Source organism: Dipteris shenzhenensis, chromosome 4, assembly GCF_047967505.1.
Source record: "Dipteris shenzhenensis isolate YYH24624 ecotype China chromosome 4, Dip_SZ_1.0, whole genome shotgun sequence".
NCBI classification, from domain to species: domain Eukaryota; kingdom Viridiplantae; phylum Streptophyta; class Polypodiopsida; order Gleicheniales; family Dipteridaceae; genus Dipteris; species Dipteris shenzhenensis.
Window position 1 is genome coordinate 40,788,635 of NC_141599.1, and position 19,280 is coordinate 40,807,914.

Here is a 19,280-nt window from a genome sequence, read left to right on the forward strand (position 1 = left end):
GATAAAGAGCTGTACCTTCTTCAGTAAGTTACTTCATGTTCATTCCTTTGGAGAAGGCTTGTGTTAACCACATATATAATGTATGCGTGCGCGCGTGTGTGTATGTATATGCATGTGTTTTTTTAAGTCTATTATGTTGATAACATATTCCTTGCTATAATAATGTTTGCTAGCGATAAATAATAAGTAGACATTTGATAGTAGCATTTACTAACAATAAAAGAACATAGTGCAATTATATAGCTATCAATCAAAACTAATTGATTGCTTACATTAACAAGATGAATTTATCTTGTTTTGTTTTGATTGATGTAAAAAAGCAGGGGGGGGGGGAAAAAGGCAAGAGAGAAAGAGAGAGAAAGAGAGAGAAAGAGAAATCTATCTTTATATTTACCATTTAAAGCTGGATGATGACTCGCTTGTGCTGGTTGGAATCATCTCGCTTTGAATTACGTACATATTTAAATAGTATACAATCACAATCAGGTGATAACTCGCATTTGCTGGTTTGAATTGCCTCGTTATGATTTAGTACGCATGTATACATATACATGTACATAGGTACACATAGAGCTGGTTGTTATTTGGATGATGGCTCGTTCCTATTGGTTGGTTCATCTCAATAATGACCTTCCCAACCAGATGTGTAATCATAAACGATGATCTAGATCATCTTGGTTATGTGATGCTATTGCATGCTTTATGTTCTAAGTTATACTAGCTTGATGATATCTCCTTAACTAGTAATTAGTAATTGGTGTGAGTTTCGGAGTTTCAAAGATACATAATTATTACATAATATACATGCAATTTATACTATTATTAAATATCTAGTACTATTTGCTATAATTTTTGACATCTAACTGTATGTGCATTTTATTGATTTCCTACTTAGTTACGTAAACACTCCATTTATATATATGATATTATTATATTGTAAGCTTTCGCTTGTTTGATGTATAATGATATGCATGTTTATAGTATTGATGTTAAACTCATACATCGTTTTTTATTAATGGTGGTGAATTCATAAATTATCTAGTTCATATATAAATGGTTAGGTTTCATATGATATTACAAGATTATAAACTTCTGTTCATCTGTTATTTAATGATGTTGATGTTAACAAAGTTAATGCTAAACTTACAAATTGCTTGATGAAAGAACAAACAAACAGATATGGAAAGCCACGGTAGCAACGATGTTCCTTCAACTCAATATCCTGTAGAAGATGAAGTCATTTCATAATGGGTTCCTCGGCAACCTAAGATCATTGTACATGAAATTGATCAATTAGAGAAAGAGCTTAGTGTTCCACAACATCAACCTGAGATTATTACTCGAAAGAAGGATCAATTGCAAGAATTGTGGGAAGGGCTTCAATATTACAAGGACCCACAATTTGTGAAGTACGTTGCTGAAGGCTCCCACTGCTCTCTATGTCGTGCCACCATCTTGAAAGCCTTGATTGAATATGAAGTTATCCAAAAATGGCACACTTGATCTCCTGGAACTTTAGTTATATTATGTTTCTGTTTTCACCTTCTTTTTCTTCTAGCTTCAATCTTAAACTGGTCAAAAATGTATAAAAGTAAATCTTGAATATATAAAACTTGGGTCGTTTGTAAAAGTTGAGCACTCCTTTGTTTGTTTACATGACGGTTTTTTCCTATTATTATGATATGAATACTATATAATTGGTTTATGCAAGATTTAAAATTCACTTGCGATTTATTCATTTGCGAGTTTACATAGATTCTTGTAACATTATTTTATAACTAAGAGTCCATTTTAAATTGTAGTCCTAGAATTTTCTAGAGTTATACAACTACTATGAATTTATAGCATACCTAAAAAACTTTAAAATGCTTATTTTCTACCTAATAGATAATTTTTTTGGAAAATTGAACTTGAAGAAGATCTTGCACCTGATCAGCTTTTAGAACTTTAATTGCTTTATTTTTTTGTATAACATAACCTTTTATATTACATTGCGAGATTATATATGATATTATGATATTATAAGTCCCTAGTCTCGTTCGCTATTTATGATATTGCTATTAATAGTACTGATATTAAATTAATATATTACTATGCACTCTAACGATTGCATCAAATATACTTTATCTAGAATTACTATAGCATAAGCAATCAGATATGTAATCATAAATGATAATCTAGATCATCTTGATTATGTAATGGTGTTGCATGTTTTATGTTCTAAATTACACTAGCTTGATGATATCTCTTTAACTAGTAATCAGTAAATGGTGTGAGTTTTGAAGCTTCAAAGATAGATAGCTATTACATAGTGTACATCTAATTTAGACCAGTATTAAATATGTAGTACTATTTACTATAAATTTTGACTTCTAAATGTATGTGTATTTTATCGATATCCTATTTACTTATATAAATACTTCATTTATATATGATATTATCAGATTGTAAGCTTTCGCTTGTTTGATGTTTAATGATGTAAATGTTAAAAGTATTAATGTTAAACTCATATGTTATTTTTTAGTAAAGGCGAGCTTACATATTATCCAATTTAAAGAATTTGTTAATCTGTATATTATATTACAAGATAATAAGCTTCTACTCATTTGTTATTTAATGATATCAATGTTAACAAAGGTAAAAGTCATGAACACTACACAATTCATTTAAGATTTAAAATTTATTTACGATCTATTTATTTGGGAGTTTACATAGATTCTTGTAGCGTTATTTTATAACTAAAAGTCCATTCTAACTTCTAGTCACACAATTTTATAGAGTTATATAGCTACTACAAATCTATAGCATATTTGAAAACCTTCAAAATGTTCATGTTCTATCTACTAGATAAATTTTGTACAAAACGAGACTTAAAGAATAGCTTGAACCTAATCTTTCAGAAGTTCAACTGCTCTATTTGTTTGTATAAATTGATCTTCAATATTACATTGCGAGAATATATACGATGCCACGATATTATAAGTTTTTACTTGCTTGCTATTTAATGATATCGATGTTGGTAGTGCCAATATTAAATTAATATGTTACTTTGTATTCTAACAGTTGTATTAAATATACTTTATTTAAAATCACTATGGCATGAGTAGCTTTTATGATTTATTACTGGTGCTACTTGGTAGAATACTTACATAATGATTGTTGATTAGTCTAGATCATCACACAACAATGGAGCACAAAAACTCAACAAAGGGAGAGAGTGCAAAGCTAAAGTTTGATATTCAGATGCTTATTCGTGAGTTTTCAATTAGGCATGACATGGCATTGACCAATGAGGAAATTAGATCTACTACAACTAGTAAACATTTGCTAGATGGAATGCAAAAGCAAATATTTGAAAGGTTTCATGTTGCTTGGCAAAAGCGTGGACACAAAATAGGATCTATCCATGAGACAGTAAACGGATTCTTTCCTAGAATACTTGGGGATATTACAACACAATTACAAATACTGCTTAAGGCAAAACACTTTATCTTGCCTATTGATGGACATGATAAACCTGTGGACAATTCTTTGGAAAGAATCACATGCTGCTACCCACAAGAAAAATATCAGAGAGAGAGGATCAATAGGGAAAGCAACTACCAGTGCTCTTGTTCATTATACTAAGATGGCTAGTGGATCTGAGGAAAACACTAATGTTGCAGACATAAAAGAAAGGGCACAAATTGAACTAGCACTCAATGGTCTGGGTGCAAGCACACCTCAATCAAGGAATAAAGAAACACTAATATCTACACTATGTAGAACCAGAGTTACTATTGGGAGTGGAAATCAGATCATGAGGCAAACCATCAATTATCGAGAGTATTTGGGTCTAGTACTTAAATATTGTTGAATACATTTTGCATTCTCGTTATACATTGAGTATGGTTAATAACATAGACATGAAAGACAGTTGAATACATTTTACATTCCATTTATCCATTGAGTATGGTTAATAAAATGAGACATGAAAAATGTAATGGAATTTCATCATATGGTATGATGTAGGATCAAGATCCAAAATGGACACATGATGTCTTTCGCAATTCTAACCCTTGCGAAGAGGTTCCTCCCATCATTGAAAATGGCATTGTGATCCAAACAAATTATGAGGAGCAAGAGTTAGAAGGTGATACTATCAATAAAGACGATGAGAAAAAGGATGAGGAGGAAGACGTTATGGGCATTCCAAAGCACACTGATGATGAGCATGATGAAAATGGCTCTAATGGTCAGAGCCTTGATGATTTGTGAAAAGTCAAGTAAATTTTTGGACTCTTTTGATAAATGAGATAAATGCTTTGAACGTTGAATTTGCTTTTGGCCTTTTTTGGCTCATTTGTTTCAAAGTTAGAATTAACTTTTCAAAAAATTCTTTTTGTTGTATTCAATTGTTAAAGAGATAAAAGTTTTAATGTTGTATGTTGTCTAATACTAAATTGATCATAATGCACACATTATCACAAGAACCAACCTCATGACCACCATAATTGATATTGACAAGGGTTGCTCTAGTGATTATGTGCACCAGACCAACATTAGAGTTATGTTCTTCTATGCATTGTGTGCATTAGTTCAATGTCAGCATGTATTTGTTAATGGTTTTCTCCAATGTTTGAATGATTCTTTGATGGTTTGCTTCAAAGGATTTCTTCATTGGGTTTTCTCAAAGGGGTTTCTTCAATGTGCAATTATATTAATATTAAGAACTAAAGAGTGTAGACATTGATTACTCAAAAAAAATATAGATGATACATATTTAAATGTTTGAAGATGTTAAGTTTACATGAGCTACTGTGGCAATGAATTGCCATCCCAAAATCATATAAAATGATGGTAAGAACTCATGACAACAAAGTGGGCACAACCTACTTGCTTGCATGGTGCATATTAAACAAATAAAGTGAAACACATGCCTACAAGATGTGTTATAAAATCAATAGATACATAAGAATTTGTCTGACAAATAGAATATAAGAGTGCACTATCACTGCGCACCTCCACTAGAATAGGTTGGCATATGCATTACCTCTAGAATCGAGAGTCATTATATGCATGTATTCCTACAATTACTATTGAAAGGTGTCTGTTAATACCATAAGTACTTTGGGATTTTAGTAGCTAATTTTGATATAACAAATTAAAAAACCCTTTTAGAGTTTCCGTAATTTGAGCAAGTATTTTGTTATTTCACTAAACTTTGGTTTTGAAAGTTATCTTTAAAAATTGCAATAGAACACTATTCATCATTAGCAAAGTATTTATCATAGGAAGTATTTTAGTAGTCTCATTAAATATTTTCTTTTTTCACTAAACTTTGGTTTCAAAACTTATCTTAAAAATCACATCACAATACTATTCATCATTTTTAAACTTAAGTCCAGTTCTAAAAATTTTTGAATAGTGTGTTCCTAGCTTTTAGAGCCTTCTAGTAGGGAATTGTTAGGAGCAACGTGATAACAAAGCAACAATGAGAGAAGGGGGAATGCATAAAATACAAAATATAGAAAGCACACAGAATGGAAGAGACAAAGAGACTTCGATATACATGGTTCACCCAATGTGGGCTACGTCCGAGAAATAACCACTCCTACGTCTTTCTTATCCAACAATTGAAAAGATACAAGATACAAGCAATATATGTGACTAATCTCCTGCTATGTGAGTCACACCCTTATCTTACAATTTTGACCACACAACTCATAGTCAAATCATGCACCAATGTTTATGTAATTTTGGCTTTGGGGGCACTGCCACTGAACCCCACCAAGGGGGGCCTAATGCATGTCATCAACCCCCCTTAGAACCCCCCGATGCTGTCCTAGGAGGGGTGTTGCCCCCCCTACCCCCCTTCATAGAATAGGTATAAGCATGCCTAGGTCCAAAGCACGGCAAAAAATAATCTCTACAAAGGATTAGGCTCCACATATAACAGGAATCGTATGCTTCATGGAGATTGACTACCTGCTTCTTAGATTATTTGCTACTCCATAGTTGTCACTCATCTTCTATAGTACAAGTTTTGAGCTCAAACTTGCTTTCTTGAGATGGCATCTCTCCCAACAACATGAATTGTCTACATAAAGAAGCCTTGTTCTCACATATCTTCCATGGAAGTTCATCCCTTACATAGCAACCAAGTTTATTTTTTGATTGCTACTACTAATACTCTAAAGAAATTGTGATTTGTAGTAGTAAGCTTTGAGGACCTTGTACAATCACAAGTTATTGCCCTAGACTTGCATCAATTTGCTATAGCATAATGTGCCTCAATTTAGCAAAACAACTTGTGTGTATATTGCTGTATATATAGTTGCCCATTGTCTAGGGGGATATTTTTATTTTTTGAAATCATGATTTGCTATCCTAGACAACCCAAGACTTCTAGTGCAAAAATTTGGATCCCTATGGTATGAATTCAATAGCACTAAATCAACCCTCTTTAGTACCACAATCTAGTCTCTTTTAGCATCTTATGCAATCACAAATTGCTACAGCTATCGCAAATTCAAAATCTCTACTTTGTTCAAGTTTCTATCATAGCTTGCATTGCATCCTCTCTATATCAAGCTATAAGAGTGCTCATTTTTCTATCTTCATGGGGATTGGCTTCTAGTTGAAGATTATTCAAGATTAAAGTTTCCCATCTAGTTTTTACTTTTGAGGGTTCAAGATTGAGAGAGGTTGCTGACATATAACACTAATGCTTGCTTCTGGTTGGGTTCTTTCTTTAGAGCATGGACTTGAGCAGTTCATCATTTCTTGAAACTTAGAGGTATTTTCTATTAATGAAGCTCTAATTCATCAACCACCACTAATACAAATTGAAAAGGTTTGAAGCATTACAAACTTAGAGGTGTGATCTATAAATAAATCTCTAATTCATCAACCAATGGTACAAATTGAACAAGGTTTGAGGCATTGCAAGCTTTAGTAATTATATGAGTGAGATACACAAGGATGGACAATTTGTGGAAGCACTTCATGAATATACCACCCCTTAGAAACATAGTGCTACAAAAGTATGAATGAGTTTCAACAATCCATCAAGCACAAGTATACTATAATTTTGTGCAAAGATTTTTGGAGAAACTCAAGGCTTGAATTTATGGAGGGTACAAGCTTCTAGATCTTGTACCTATTATCAAAAATTCAAAATACAAGAACGTAGAGGGGGGGATGTAATGCTCAACCCATGGTGATAAATATCTAAGCATCAGAACATGAGGCTACAAATATCAAATATCAAGAAAATATTTAGAGTCAAAGGAATTTTTTACCATGGCACAGTACGGATATTCAAAGGGGGTAGAAAATCGAGTAGTTGATTATGACTGTGGTAGCTGTGAAGAGGAGAAGATATAAATGATCCCAAACTTCACCATATGAAAAAAGTTGGTCTTGGTTGCACGATGTCAGATTTTGTGCTTCCAAGGTCCTTGTGGGCATGATCAGTCATATGGTGAAGTTTGGGGTCATTTGGAGTACATGGAGTCCCATAAATTCCATCATGTAATCACAAATCAAGGTTTAGGTTGTTGATGTGATATGTTTATTCTAGGATATTTTGTGGGGTGATGAATATGCGAGGTGCAAGGGCGGAAGGAGAGGACCTTCTGTAGGAGGATTGAATTCAATTGGTCACTATATTGACCAAGTTTGAAAGCACATTTTGATCTTTCATTGACAATTATCACCCGAAGGAAAATTGAATATTATGAAGTTCATGGTCCTTCGTTGAATGGTGAAGATGAAGCCTATCCAGCACATGGTAGATCGTGTTGTTTTGATAAAGCATAGCATTGCTTTGTTTTTGTTCTTAGACACACGATCCGGACCCCTCCATAGCATCATAGCCATTGCAGGAGTAGTGGGTGTCAGTGATCCCCAAGATATTGACAAAAAAAATCGTTCAACCCACTCTTCTTAGACAAGTCAAAGAGGGTGCAGAACCTAGCAAAAAGAAGCATAGGCTAGAGTGAAGCGTGCCCTAAAGGGCTGATCCTTGTAAACTCTTTCTGAATTAATAAAGACTACAATTTTTAGTTGATTTCTTTCTTTGTTATTATTTCCTTTCTTTGAATTGTATGTAAGTTAAATAGAGAAAGACAAAATTTTTTTTTTTCATATTACATGTAAAGAAATTGGAGATTGCAATGAAAAGACATAGACTACAAAGAATATAAAAAAGGACACTTTATTATATTCATAGGAGCAAAATACAACATTGAGAATCTAATCGCCCAAGGCGCAATACATACAACATCTCTAGCCATCACCCAAAGGTGTAGTAAATAAAACAACCCTAAGTACCCTTGGGTTTCCTAAGGCGTATGATGAACTGCATATCTTTGTCAAACACGGTGACCCTCTTCCTATGGATGGCAGCTAGCTGGGTATCATCCATGAGGTTTATCAAGTAGGCCTCAGCTGCGTGCTACAAACCAAGAAGACATCTACTGAAATATGGTAAGGGCCCTCCACTATCCCTGTCCTGTACCACCTAGACATTGCGCTCTGGTTGAGGTCCTGTATGACCTTGTGCACTACCCTTGCAAAGCTCGCCTTTGGGATGAGGAGCTCCACAGACTTTTGGTACTTCTATATCTCTCGAAGTGCCACGGTGCCTAGTTTAAACCTATACCTCTTTAGTGGAGGAGTATCTCTTTGGCCTCGATATACTGGTGGATGTTGTCCTTGTAAGAAAACAATACAACGTCTGTGCTCAACAGATAACAGGATCTCGTACGCAAGAGAGAATAAATATAGTATGGAGAATCAAAAATTTGATTACTGTAGAACTGATACAATAGATGGCGCTGCCTCCCAACCGTGCGCTCCTGTGAAAGAAGCTTCGATGGCGAGGTGGACACAGTAGAGGACGGAGGCTGGATGCTAAGGAATCAAGGTTACTGTAGCCAGTGATGAAATGGGCTTTATGGGCTTGCTCTTATATAGCCACCAGCCGTAGTCGGTTGGGCTCAATTGGTGACCGACCTAGTCCACCCAAAACGGTCGACTGGGGGTTGGTCCCGAAATAGGCCACCGACCACACGATAGAATCGGTGCGCAAAATAGAGCAACTAACCTACTGTCTCCATTCGGCCCACAGCCATCCGGGATCATCTGGGACTCCAAACGAGCCTCGCAACCCGAGAGTGGGCTGCCACGAGAAATGCTCCATCTACCCTCTGTGTTGCACAAGTAAATCAAACTGCCCACAAGCCTTCTATACTTCACTTTGTCCACTAGTGGTGATGAATCCTCATTTGAGAGCTTCACGTCAACCTCCATAGGGGTACCAACTGTCTTGCACTCAGCCATGCCAAATGCCTTTAGTATCTCTTCAGCATACTTCAGCTATGAAATGAAGATCTGTTTCGGCTCTTGCCAAACTTCAATCCCTAAACAGAAATGCATCAGTTCGAGGTCTGTCATTTCAAACTCTCTTCCTAGCAAATGCTTTGTCTGCGAGATCTTCTCTTCATGGTTCCCTGTTATGACAAGGTCATCCACATAAAGGACCACGATCATACACATGCCTCCTTCTCTAAAGAATACAAATTTGCATCTGATGGGCTCCTCCTGAACCCATTTTGCAAAAAGTAGGCATCAATTTGCTGGTACCATGCTCGTGGGGCCTGTTTCAGCCCGTAAAGTGCCTTCTTTAGTTTACATACTTTACCTTCTGAACCGGGGATCACAAAACCTGGTGGTTGTTCCACATATACCTCCTCCTTGACATCCCCATTCAGAAAGGTGGATTTTACATCCATCTGAAACACGGGCCAACTTCCCTAGGCAGCTAAAAATTGTGGTTAGTCGAGCTATGGGAGCAAAAGTATCCTGATAATCAAAACCATGTACCTGTGCGAATCCTTTTGCCACGAGCCAAGCATTGTACTTATCCAACGTGCTGTCACACTTGTACTTGGTCTTGTACACCCACTTGGTTTCGATTACCTTGCGTTTGGGTGGTCGCTCCACAAGGTCCCAAGTGTTGTTCTTCATTATGGAGCCATACATAGCCTCCATCCACCTATCATCTCCCTGTGCCTCTTCAAGACACTTGGGTTCATCAGCACGGATCACCTCTGTCATCAAAGCATGATTGACCAAGTGTTCCTGTGCCCTTCTTTGCTCCTCTAATCTCTTGGACCGGCGGTGTTCAGATGGTTCCTCCCCAATGGCTAGAGGTTCTCTGCCGTCCAAAAGCTTCTTTACCCACTTCGGGAATGGCCGTTGCCATTGTGGTTCTGCAGGCTCTTCTTCATCTTCTTTATCTTGAATCCTCCCAAGCACCATTGGGGGAGTTTGGCCTATTGTTGGTGGTGGTACTGGATGGATATCCTGGTCCTGGTTGTCTGGGAAGGAAGCATCCTCCTCCAATTGATGTGGCTGTTCTAAGAAGACCACATCGTGACTTACTATTACCTTCTTGGTAACAAGGTTATAGAGACAGTAACCCTTCGCCTCTTCACTGTAACCCAAGAAAATACACTTCCAGCTCTTCGGTTCCCATTTGGTCCTATTAGCATCAGGGACATGCACAAAACAGTCACATTAAAAAACTCTAAAATGTGCAGCTGAAGGTTTCTTACCAGAAAAGGCCTGTAGTGGAATCATCCCATTCACAGCTTTCGTGTAGCTATGATTCACAATGTAAACTGCAATGTTACATGCTTCAGCCCAGAAAGTATTTGGCAAATCTTTCCCTTTCATCATACTCCTACCCATTTCACAGATGATGCGCATCTTGTGTTCTGCTACTCCATTTTGCTGTGATGTATGTGGCGAGGGTTTCTACCTCTTGATCCCGTGACTTTTGTAGTAACTCTCGAATTCAATTGACGTGAACTCTCCACCTCTGTCTGATCTCAATTTCTTCACCTTCTTCCCCATTTCTTTCTCGACCATTACATGCCATTCCTTGAACTTACTAAAAGCCTCGTCTTTAGTCTTCAGGAAGTATATCCATATCCTTCTACTGTAGTCGTCGATCACTGCCATGAAGTAGTAGGAACCACCCAAAGCTTCTGTCTCCATCTTTTCGTAGAGGTCCGTGTGAATGAGCTCTAGAGGAGCCTTTGCCTTGCTAGCCTCTTTAGGAAAGGGCTGTCGATGCTGCTTACCCATCATGCAAGCTTCACATACATCGGGCAGATCTGAAATTTCTAGTAGGTCTGCAATCATTTCACTTTTATGCATCTCTATCAAAGAACTAAGGTTTAGATGACCAAACCCCTCATGCCATAGCTTAGTGTTCTTCACATCTGCTCGAGCACTGAAAGCTGAGAGTTCATAGATGTTGTCGCATCGTGTACCTTTACCAATGACCTTCCCTTGAAGATCCACAATCTGTGCGCCATTCTTATCGAAGTGAACTTTGAGGTCTCGATCCGTGATCGTAGAAACGGACAACAAGTTCCTCTTGATGCCTGGCACATAAAGAACATCGGACAAATGTTTTACAACTCCATCTGACTTGAGAGCAATCATACCTTTTTCTTTTGCTGGACATTTTGCATCATTGCCGACTGCTACCAGGATGTCATTCCCTATCGACTGCAGAGAGGTATACCAATCCTTCCAACTGGTCATGTGGCACGATGCACCACTGTCAATGATCCAAGGTTCATCTGTAGGTACATGAACTCCCTCCGTGCAAATCTCCTCAATTGCTATGAATAGCTCTACTAGTGCTACCTACATGCTATTGCTAGACTCTTTCTTTACTCTGTTCTTCTCATCTATAATCTTCTTCTGGCACTCATTCTGCTTGTGCCCTACCTTGTTGCAATAGAAGCACTTGATCTTCTTCTTTCTCTTTTTATCATCAGAAGAAGATGGATTACCAGAGTCCTTACCCTTACCTTTCTTTGATCCAGCGTAGAAAGCTGAATCTTCTCTAGTCCTCATCTTTTGATGCATCTCCTCCTCTAGAAGCATCGCGCTGAAATCCTCAAAGTTGAGGGGTGGATTTCTATTCTGTGTATTCAGTGCCATAACAAGACCGTCGTACTTTGGTGGGAGAATCCGTATACACCTTCATGCTAGATTCTCGCTGGTGATGGTGATGCCAATCGTAGTCATCTGATCATGCAAATTCTTCACCCTGGTGATGAACTTCTATGCCGCTTTAGACTCAGACAATTTTTATTCATGAGTTGAGTCTCAAGATTCTGAATCCGCGTCTGATTCGTGGTCTCATACCGATTTTTCAAGACCGTCCATGCCTCCTCTACTGTGGCGACATGTTGAATTAATGCCATGACAGAATCACTTACACTGCAGACAATAGAACAAAGTGCATCTGCATTTCTTCTTGTCCACGTGAGAATCTCATCCACAGTTGGTACTATCTATTGTCCTGCATTGGCTAGATCCGCTCTCGCAACTGGCCTCACGTCCACCCCAGTAGCAGTGTCCCAAAGCTCATATGCGCTTAGGATGGTCTTCATCTTGAACTTCCAGAGTGGATAGTTAGAGCCGCCCAACTTTTCGCTTTTGCTGAACAGTGGGATTCGCAGTCTTGCGAGCTGGGCCATCTCTCACAATCTGCTCGCAAACAAAAACACACTACTAAATCTTCTTGCTAGAGTCCAGGCTCTGATACCATGTAAGAAAACAATACAACATCTGTGCTCAATAGATAATAGGATCTCATACGCAAGAGAGAACACAGATAGTATAGAGAATCAAAAATTTGATTACTGTAGAACTGATACAATAGATGGTGCAGCCTCCCAACCGTGCGCTCTTGTGAAAGAAGCTTCGATGGGGAGCTGGAAACAGTAGAGGACGGAGGCTGGATGCTAAGGAATCAGGGTTGTTGTAGCCAGTGATGAAATGGGCTTCATGGGCTTGCTCTTATATAGCCACCAGTCGTAGTCGGTTGGGCTCAATTGGGTGAATGACCCAGTCCACCCAAAACGGTTGACTGGGGGTCGGTCCCGAAATAGGCCATCGACCATACGATAGAACCGGTGCGCAAAATAGAGCAACTAACCTATGGTCTCCGTTCGGCCCATAGCCATCCGAGATCATCTGGGACTCCAAACGGGCCCCGCAACTTGAGAGTGGGCTGCCCCGAGAAATGCTCCATCTACCCTCAATGCGGTCACTCATGGGATGCCTTCTCGCACTTGCATGTAGCCTAGTTGGCAGTGTGCCAACTCCATCCATCCATCAAGCCACACATGGCCCCCATCTAGTGTCCAAACCTACCGGATAACCGAGCTACTTAAATGCCTTCTCCTCATATGGGGGGCTTACAAGTAGAGTTAACTGGTTCCCGCGTAGTTACATGAGAGTGGAGCATTGATATCTTACAATCCTCTCCCTGGGGCTGGATGGCGTTGTGGCTGTTGTGCTCTCCCTGGGGTTGAACGGCGAGGTGGCTACTGCTCCACATGCTTCTTTGACCTCTGCTCCTCACATCTTTTTCGGGTCTCTTCATTCTCTGATTCCATCTCCTCTGTATCTTCTTAGGGCTTCTATGGCTTCCGCACTGGAAGCTTTTGATGGGGGTGTTTTGAGGAGGGGGGGTTGAATCGTCATGAATGAAGGAGCTCCAATCGGAAGAGGAAACTACTGGAGCAGTGAGCTTCTTCACCTTCTACTTTGTCCTAGCCATGGGGGATGGACAAAGAGGGAGAGAGGGTGCGAGAGTGAGAGAGGGGGATGGGGGATCAGTGGAAAGTGGGGTGTTGGAGTGTGGGAGGGGAGAACTCTTAAAACAATGAAATGAAAATGAGACCCAATTCCTTTATATAGGGCCCAAAACCCTAATTTTTGAAAATGCTTTTTTCAACTTAAACTTGTAGAACATGAACTTGGCGCAACCTTGAGCTCAATATAACCTCCAAAAGCATAGAATTGATGCAACCTAGATTTGGAAACCTATAATTAACATCGAACAACTTAAAATTTTTCTTTTTTTTGCATTGATACACTAACTTTATTGCATATCACCTAGCTAAAATTATTAATAAATTCTAAAATTTATGAATGGGCATCCACATTGGAAGAGTCTACACCATCAATTTCATCTGACCCCACCCATATGCACCCTTCTCTGTGACGGGTTGCACGCCACCTTGCATGATTTTGTCTTTTATTTGATGAATTGTATATTCTTCTTCTACGTTCAACATTAACGTCTCGCACTGCATGGGACACTAAGGACTCTTTGAATGCTAGTGTTGTAGCTACTCTTATTTTGATACACCTATACCACCATTGAACCAATTGAACCATTGGGCTTGACTTAGTGCTACCACCCCCATGTTGGGTTGCCCTATTATACGCACAACGTGCTTGCCAATGCGATCTTTCCATGCCCTAAGTGGACCACACTCCAATGCTTTAATCATGCCATGCCATGTATGGTGCATGTGCATATAAAATGTGCTGCCAAACAAAAAAACAAATTAATAAGTATGGGACCAATCAATATGTACATCTTAATATGTAAGTTAGAGAGATTACCATGTATTGTGTGAAATGATTCTTTCCCCAGGTGATCTCCATATTCTGGCTAAAGTCATTCACAGCATTGATAAAACGGTGCATATCATCATCTTCAAACCTTTTCTTTTGTAGCAAAGGTACCAAGCTATCAAGAGCTACCCAAACTCAAGCTTTTTCTAATCTTTTTTTCCCCTTTCCCCCTCATTCATAATAGGCATTGTGTAACTTTCGCCATACATCAAACTCACCTGCATGTTTGAGCCTATCATTCTTTTTCTTTGTAGAAAGAAATTTTAAAGCCTTGACACCTCCAAAACTTGGCTTACAAGGAACATTACCTGTTTTTCCATATCTTTTCTCATGTTTTGTAATCTTGACTTGCCTAGAGTGTAGTCCCATATCTGAAAGCACTTTTTCAATTCTTGCAATCATTCTCTCACTTTCTTGTTGGGACTTTAAGTTATATGCATCAATGATATATAGGTGCACCAGCTTTTCAATTATTCTGACAATGGCATGAAGGGCACAAATGTGTACTCTCTGAAGGGGAATTTCAAGAATTGGGCTCCACGATGGATCTTTCCCCGGAACATCATGATCTAGTGCCTTTGTCTGATCGATCTCTGCAAGTTCACAAGCCCATTGCTTTTGGTCCTTTTTACATGCCTGCAATGGTACTCTCTTTTGCATGCACAATGGACAAGGATGGCTTGTATTTTCTCCATGTGCCACATTAAACATACATTTAATAGTCTTGAGGTCAGCAGCTAGATGACATTCTACGCAGTAGGATCCATAGCCCTCAACCTCAAGTAGCTCACCATTGTTATGACCTTTGATCACACTTGGGATATCTGTTTGGTAAAAGAACCACTTCAAAATTGAATGTGACTACTTTGGCACCTGTAAAACCAACTCACATTCTATTTCAAAATATTCCAAGCATTTTCCATTATTACCAAATCAAAATTCAATTTTCCATGGTACCTCAAATGCAGCCAGCCACCAAATCTCTTGTTTTGATTAAATGCTGAACTGCCTTGCATCATCAAGCTCAACTTGAAGGTCTAATATTTTATTCATCAATGTCAAACTGAACCTTTATAATTTTTTACCTTTGACAACCTCACTTTCATCAAGCTTCAGTATGATCTTTAGTTGATCATTGCGTTCTTCCATAGGCATATCATAAAACTTGACCATGGCCTACAAAACTCTTTGAACATCCTTGTTGTTGACTGTGAGTTCCAATTCTTTGGACTCTCTAGCCTTCCCTTTCACAGTTAGTGTACTACATACATGCTGAGGCTCACCAACTAAATCAAGTACACCCAAATTGAGAGCATGCCTTGCCTTATCAACATTGGTGGGTTTTGGAAGTGGGGTTTTCACTTTTGTTCCTATAGAAAGGCATGCTTTCTTTAAGCTCTTAAATATGAGACGATATGCCCTGGTACTTATCCCTACAGTGTCATAGACTCCATGTGCATTAGTTGCATTGAATTGCTCCACAACTTTGCTCATGGAATCAGATGTTATCTCTAATTTTAGACTTTTGAATTTGGGATGTTGTATAGCAGACTCCAACATTTTTTTCATAAACACTTCATGCAGAGCACAAGACTGTTCATCATGGACAGACATGAGTTCTCAAATAGTCCTACAAGCTCTCACTTGATAGTTCTAGTGACCACTTTTCTTGGATATTTCATCCATTGGACACAATTTCCTCTTACGAAATCTTGGACCCATAGGAGTATCCTTCATGAATGCTAATGTTCTTTCCAATTTCATGATCTCATCTTTAAGAGATGTGTTTTGCGTCTATAATTGAATTACATTTACAATGTGCTCTCCCAACTGAGCATCTAACAATTGAACCTTTTCCTGTAATTCATGATTTTTATTCTCTATGCCATCATACCATTTTTCTTTTGCAACCATCTGAATAGTTGTAACTTGCATAGATGATACCAAATGTTGATTCCAAGACTCTAACATTGAAATCCTTGTCTCTTTCATTAAGCAAACATTCATAGTGGTGTGAAGGCTCCTTGCTCCATGAGCAATCAACCTTTTACAATATCCTAACAAACCATTCTCACCCTTACATAGAGAATTTATTAAGTTGGTCAACCCATAGAATTGAGGGGCCTGACAAGTTTGTGGATCTATTGGATATATCTTCCCATCTAACCACAAATCCATATGACTTTTTCCTTGATTTCGAAGAGCTACCAAATCAGTTTCACTTGCTAAGGAGGATTCATTCCTCTTAAAAAATGGTACGTTTTTTGCATCAATTTAAAAATGGATGTCCACCTTTTTCTTTTTCCTAAGGGCCTCCATGGTTTCATACACTTTCCACCTAACACAACATAATATTGACATAAGCAAAGAACATATATATTCAACGCACAAAACTAATACCACATACACAAATCACATAAATAATAATACCAAATCACAAAACTAATACCACATATACAAATCACATAATTAAAATGACCTTGCCTTAGAAAAACATAGTAAGACAATTAACGTAGTAAATTACACAAAACAACATACAGTATAATTAAGTATCACAAACATAATTAAACTATTGTATGTAAAATAAATCAGAATTTAAAACAAACATAATTAAACTATTGTGTGTAAAATAAATCAGAAATTAAAACAAACTATATCAAACATGCTTTATAGAATAATGAATATCAATAACATCAGCACATATACATGATAAAATGATAGAAAACAAAACTAATATCACATACAAAGATAGCACACAAAATAATAATGACTTGCATAGCAAATTTAGAGGCACACTTGATTTGTAAATCATAAATAAATAACAAAAATCACCTCAAAATACTACATAAATTATTAAACTATCAAATGCAAAACATATCAAAGACTTGAATAAACAATACCTGATTCTTGAAATAGAGATCTTTGGAGAAAAATGTGATCAAACTTGTTCTCCTCACTGGACCCTCTTGTATTACAAGAGGCTAAAGTAGATGGATCTTACTCTAGAACAAATAATATGCTACTAAACCCCTAACATCTACAACAAATATTTGATGGGTAGCTAGTATTAGGTCAAAAGGCCCCAATTGTGCTATAATAATGGACCAAAAAAGGGAGTGCTATAGCATCACCTAAGGGTCACTTTTTATCCATGAAAGAAACAAGTCAGTGCAACCTAGGTCATACAGATCTAGGTCATGTGGAGTGGTTCGCATCTCTTTCCTTGATAAAAAAGTTACACTACCTTTAATAGTAACTACAAAGATTGCTGCCATAGTGCCGTAGGGTAGCCCCTAGGTTGCACCATCCCCAAACTACTAGTGGGAGTTTTATCACCACCATTAGTAATTTTATTTTAGTGTTCCTTAATGGTAGTTCTCCTACTACTACATACAATATCACCAATAGTAGTCCTAATCCCAATGATAGTACACATAATATTATTACGACTATCCAACTTTAATCATCATTATATCTATGAATACATATATATAGGTCTATCTATATCTATACCTATTTATTCCTCATCCAATACGTTTGCATTTATTTTTGGTGCTTTGCTTACTTTGAAACTAAAGATAATGTGATTTCATTATTGTTAGCATTCTTGTTAAACATGAGGAGCTGGAATGCATAAGAGTTGGGAGGCACATTATAATTTCTGTGCAGATTTGAGCCATTGAATAGCCTATTGATTCTGATTGTTTTCTTTCTTATTAAATCCTTAATTTGGTTATTTCACACCGAACATCACCATATCAATTCATATTTTTTTTGTTCTAGTAATATCCTATCGCAGCATAGTCTAGGGTTGATCAAACAAGATAAATGGGTGCTCACATTTAATATATTTTTGAGAGTCAAAGGATAGTGGCTGTAGACTACAAAATCATCACTTTGAATAAATTTGGCAAGATTCTTCTGATAGAAGGAATAATTTCTATTGCACTAACGATGAAAGAAAATTATCAAAAGGCTAATACAAGGCTCAAAATCACACTGATGCTACTAGGCTTAATAGTCATAGGCTAGTAGTAGTACTAGTGTATTTACTAAGTAGTGTGTGCATGCCTCTCCTCATTAAAATTCATAGTCTTCAAAAATATATAATACATAAGTCAAAATATTCTAATTAGTTTTATCATCCTAATGTTGAAACTGACTTAAATTCATAGTCTTCAAAAAGGTATAATACATAAGTCAAAATATTCCAATTAGTTTTATTGTCCTCATGTTGAAACTGACTTTCTCTTCCTTTGTCTCCTATGAGCTTCAAACCTTTAATCCATTAATCTCTCAAATAGTAAGAATGGTCTTGTATTAAGAGGCGATGATATCTAAAGTGATCTACAAATGCTAAGAATGGTCTTATATTAAGAGGTGATGATATCTCAAGTGTTATACAAACCGTAAGAATGGTTTTGTATTAAAAGGTGATGATATCTCAAGTGTTCTACAAATAGTAAGAATGGTTCAAGTGTTCTACAAAAGTATAAGGTACCTCTTAGTGGCTGAAGGGAAGGAGTGATGATATCTCAAGTGTTCTACAAATAGTAAGAATGGTCTTGTATTAAGAGGTGATGATATCTCAAGTGTTCTACAAATAGTAATAATGGTTTTGTATTAGGAGGTGATGATATCTCAAGTGTTCTATAAAACTATTAGATACCTCTTAGTGGTTGAAGGGAAGGGGTTGGAAGTATGGGCAAAATCTCTAGGAACTATAGGATGGTTGCAAGAACAATTTTGAACGTCATAAATGACACTTGGGTTTT